Below are 5529 nucleotides of genomic sequence, written 5' to 3'. Positions count from 1 at the left end.
AGTGACATCAGCAAGGTACTGAAGCAGGTCTAACAGCCGCAGGTGCTGACATCATCCATCTTTGGGCTGAAATTTGACGGCTTTCAAATCATCATTTCTAAATTTGTTTTGTTTTAAAAGCTGTCTGTGGTTTTTTGGCCGTATCTTTGTCATACGGAGGTATTTTTTGATGAATCTTATATCGTCGGAAAGCTCTTTTCGAGCCCGTCATGATGGTTCTAGTTATTTGGACTTTTGATACAGATTGGTTGCCTATTTTGGCAGTCAAAGCTGAATTTTCTATTTTGCACTCCGGGAGGCGTATCTTGAGCTTCAGATATCCAATTTTGGATTTCTTTATATCGTTGGAAAGCTCTTTCTATGCTCTTTCCATTGATGCTAGTTGTTGTTCCAGATTCTATTCCAGACACATCCTATTCAGTCTTTTGCATTTTAGCATTCTGGTGGATATTCTGTTTGTTTTAGCTCCGGAGATCGATTTTGTTGCTTTAGTTGCTTCATTTTGGGCTCTACCTTTTGTTGTTTCAGCCTTATGTCTTTTTTGATCATTGTTGATATTCATTGTAAGCATTTTTATGCAACGCACTGAGATAAAGTGCCACTCCTGCGTTTCGGGATCCTTTTCATCATTGTGATTCGTTGTACTCGCACTATTATATAAAGTGCCATGGGGGGGATAGTTGTTTGCCGCTTATAGGCCCTCTTTCTCTAATTCCTCATGTAGTGTCAATGACACGTGCCTTTATTTGTGTTTGTACCTCACTCTCAATGTGTTTGGCTCCTGTGTTGTAGGAGATTTTTGGCCCATCTTTTCAGCTGCCTGTCACCTCACCTGCCTTAAGGGGAGGTTATATTGATATTCTATGCTTCTTTGGTTGATGGTTCGTGCCTTCTATTTCCATGGAGGTTCCTTTGGTTGATGGTTCGTGCCTTCTATTTCCATGGAGGTTCTACAGATTAGCATTTTGATAGAGTTTTGCGGTTCTTCATGCTTCAATGATTCTCTTCTGATCTCTTTGTTCCTTCTTCTGGAACATTCTTTGCTATCTCTTTTTGGAGTAGGGTTTTTCCCATGTGGTTTTCTCTATTTCTCCTCTTTATAGAGATTTTGTTGTGATTGGGTACTTGATCTGACCTTGTTGCTGGGACCCAATTCTCTTTCATAGCTGTGCTAGGTTAGCTTCCTCCCAAGCTTCGCTTAAGGGGGGGTGTTAGAGTAATTATTTGTTCTAACTTATTAATTAAATCACTTTGATTTAATTAATTAAGTTGCCTATTACTCTAGTTTTCTTAAGCTATCTTGTAGGTGCATATAATTAATATTTTATTAATTATATTGTGCAACCCTAGCTTTCTTAGGCTTTAGTTTCCCTTTTCGGGTTTTGCCCATGCTCCATGCTCTTCCCTTCTATGGCTTCTCTTTGACAGATTTGCATGTAGGTGATCTTGGCGTCTTCGGAGTTGGCTTTCCTCAACTCCAACATGGTATCAGATTAGTTTTTCACCTAATCTAACATAATTATGTTAATTTAGTCTTAAGTACTTTTTTTATTGGGAACCTAATGGCTCCTACTCCATATATGAAAAAAATGACCAAGACATTTAAGGCTAAATAAGCATATGAGGCAAAGTGAATGCAAGGTAATGAAGAAAGGTATATGGAAGGATTAATGGGTAACCCCTAATATGAATGCACTGAGAAACTAAGGTAAGAAAAGACATGGAAAGATAAATAGGGAAAAAAGGAATGAGGGATGAAAATTCTAGTACATGTGAATACGAAGGAAAAAGAGTTCAAGGTCAATCATAGGGGTTTCATCCTTTATACCAATTAAGAAAATTTCATCCTCATTGTTTTGATATTCATCATTAGTAGCACCTTTAGTAGAAGCATAATAACATTTCTTCTAATATCTAGGGCTTAAATTTCCTTGGCTTATGTTTAGCAACTCCCTACAAATATCTAGATGCAAAATGGAAAATCTTATGACATGAAAAGCATTTCAAAGGAAATTTTCCTTCATAATTACCTTTACCTCTCAGTAACCTCTTAGCAATTATGGCTACCAATTCCTCTTGTTTCCTTTCCTCTTCTTTAATTTCTTCTTATTCCTTAGCATGTCTACCAAATCTTGCCTAACTAGTAGAACTTGTAGAAACATCATGATCAATCTTATCCTTTCCCTTAAGTAAAGCATCTTCAAGTTTATTCATTTCAAAAGAAGATAACTTACCAAAAAGTAGTCCTCTTGTCACATTCTAAAATGTTTTGATCTCCTCAATAGCTGCAACCTTGGTGTCATAGAAAGATGACAATAATATAAGAATCTGACACAACCTCATCTTCGATAATGGTTCCACCAGTAACTCTAATTCCACAATAAACTTATTTTATCTTCCGTTGATTTTGTAAATTTAGTTGGATTGAATTGATCTAGAGTTGATCCCCTGTGTTTATTGGTTAAACATTAGTGCATTTGATTAATCATCACTTAGACATACACACACATATCTGTGTATGTGTGTGTATGTATTATTGTTAATAATTTCTAATGGAAATTAACTTATAATAACCAATTATGATTTAACATAGAGTCATGTCTCTTCTACTCCTATATATACACATTTGGATCTACACTTGGAAAATACATAAAGCACATAGTTCAATTACGGTTGTAGAGATCCTTCATTTGTTAACATGGTATTAGAGCCAAACTATAAATGTAAGAAATACATCTGATTGTTGTCTTGAGAAAGAATTTTAGAACTTGAGAGTATAAAAATGAAGATTGAATAATAGCATAGTATGAATAAATACTGGAACCTACAATAAGATTTATGTGGTTCCTTAATGGCATATAAGAAAAGCCTTGCTAGTGTTTTTAATTTGTTCTTTACCTTGTTTGAAGGGGAAAAATCCTAATTATTACTTTCATAGCAGCGATGTTCTATGTTGGTTACCTTTGTTTCATATTTTATGCATTGGATCATGTGTTTTTTTACTCTCTCAGAGTTAGTCCTATGTGGAAGGTTAACAATGTTGGGGATTTAGTGGAGACAATAAAGAGGTTCAAGATTACTATCACTCCTATTGTGCCTCCCATTATCTCAAAAATATTGAATGTGTCTTTTGTGTTTTTAGACATGGTACATTGTCGATCAAAAGGATCATTTTGAGTGGGTCTTCCTTTGTTGACAATGTCACATATGGAAGGTTTCATAAAGATTCATATACATATCAATTATGTAGAGATTGTTATATTATCAATAAGGATATATTATCAATGGAAAATGATTATATATCAAACTCGATAAGAAGGTGGTGACTCATACCCAATGGAGTGGGTGAGAGTGACTAGCAAATGGACATAGTCAGCACAGAGTAAATACAATAAACTACTAAATCGGCACAGTCAACACAAGTGGATGTCATGTGTAGATAAGAACATCACATAGGCAACACAAGTAATAGGCACATCAACATTGTGGTTCTAGGATTGGTTAATCCTTCATCGACGCATTAATCCATTATATAAGAAGGGACTCACTAGTAAAGGGACTACAAAATCAGGAATCATTGGATCTATGAGGATACAAGTAAGACCCCTCCTCAATGATTTCACAAGCCACACAAGGTAAGGGGGACCCACCATAAAAGAAAACACAAAAATCAAAATGTCGGCAAAAGATTCATGGAAAAGAGATAGCCATGTAGGACAAATACAAACCGCAATAAGCCAAGAGAGAATATTTATGGATAAAGAGGTGGACCCCATACCAAAGTGGAGAGGAATAATATACTTTTAAAATGATTTTGATATTCAAAAAAATGAAAAAGCTCATACTTGAGTACAAGGAGAAGAAACAATATCACGATACAGGGAGGAGAATTGGAATACCTTATTGCAAATAATACATCTAACAATGGCATCAATAATTCAAATAAAGCCATAAGATGAACACATCAGTGTTGACAAAAATAGTCAAGGATGTTGATGTGTAGATAAGTATTTATTATCCTTAAGTATTTAATTTATCTACTCACTATGGTTAAATATCTTATTTGTATTTATATACTTGCTATAAGAGCTATTTGCTTTTATCCTTTCCTTTCTTTCAAGGATGTCCTTGCAGAAAAAGGAAGATTGATTTCAAATTCAGAGGAAGTCTGCCACTTCATTAGAGGCAACATTGGATGAAGAGCTCTGAAGATTGATATTTAGAGGGAGTCTAAAAACCCATGTGTGTATCTCTATGATTTTAATGGGCCTAACCCTTGTGTACATCATGAGGAAGTGACGACTTCCAAGTGATTATCACTTTTATTTGTAGAAGTTATTGAAAGGTGACGATCTTTCAATAGCTTAATCTTCTATTGTGATAGACATTTTATGATGTCTAAAACAGATCATAATAGATTATAACTTATATGGTGGATTTAGTTCCTTTAATAGACCATAGTTTTCTATTGTGATAGACATATTATGAAGTTTGAAACATACCATAATAGAGTATATCTTGCATGGTGGATTAAGTTCCTTAAATAGACCATAAATGTATCATATGATAAGCATTATTGAGAATGTGTGTGCACATATCTTATGAACATTTTGAGTACTTGGTGAATGTTATGCAAATTGATATTCAGGCCATTATTTATAGTACATAGTGAATATCATACGACTTGATGTTTAGGAGGCCATTACTATTAGTACTTGGTGAATATCTTGCAACTTGACATTCATGAGGCCTTATTCAAAGAGTAGTTTGTGAATGTCATGTGACTTGACAATTAAGAGGCTATTACTTTAGATATCATAAACGATATCAAAATGTTGGATATTTTCTAATTAAATATATTCTTATATTACATTGAGGTAATACTAAGTCAAGTGTTTATCTTCCCTAGATAAGAGGGAGAGTTGATGTTGTAGCTTTAGTCGGATTGAATTGATCTAGAGTTGATCCCCTATGGTTATTGGTAACATTATTGCATTTGATTAATTTTCAATTAGACATAGACACACACACGCATATTGTTGTTACTAATGTCTAATGGAAATTAACTTACAATAGCCAATATTGATTAACATAGAGACATGTCTCTTTTACTCCTATATATATACATTCAGGATCTGCACTTGGAAAACACATAAAACACATGGTATCATTACATTTGCAAAGATCCTTCATTCTTTAACATCTTCTTCACATAAGTCCTGATGTTCTCATCTTCACTCATCCTCCTAGATTCTGACTTTTCTTTCAAGCTTTGTAACCTTGCTTGTTGCACAAACTTGTCTCCTTCATTAAGTGATTGCAATTTTATCCAAATCTCATGAGAAATCTCATGTTCCATTACATCTGTCTATTTAGTATCTACTAGGGCATCCTTGGAAACCATGATATGATAGAATTTCTTCATCTAAGCTTCATCTATATAATGTCCCTGGTACTAGCTTTAAGGGATAGTGCCAAAACCTATGATAGAATGTTAGTAAACAATATAAGATGTATATCCAAATCTTA

The sequence above is a fragment of the Cupressus sempervirens genome, chromosome 9 (assembly GCF_028749045.1).
Source record: "Cupressus sempervirens isolate cs-2001-9-10 chromosome 9, ASM2874904v1, whole genome shotgun sequence".
Classification (NCBI taxonomy): domain Eukaryota; kingdom Viridiplantae; phylum Streptophyta; class Pinopsida; order Cupressales; family Cupressaceae; genus Cupressus; species Cupressus sempervirens.
Note: the sequence above shows the minus strand (reverse complement) of the source record.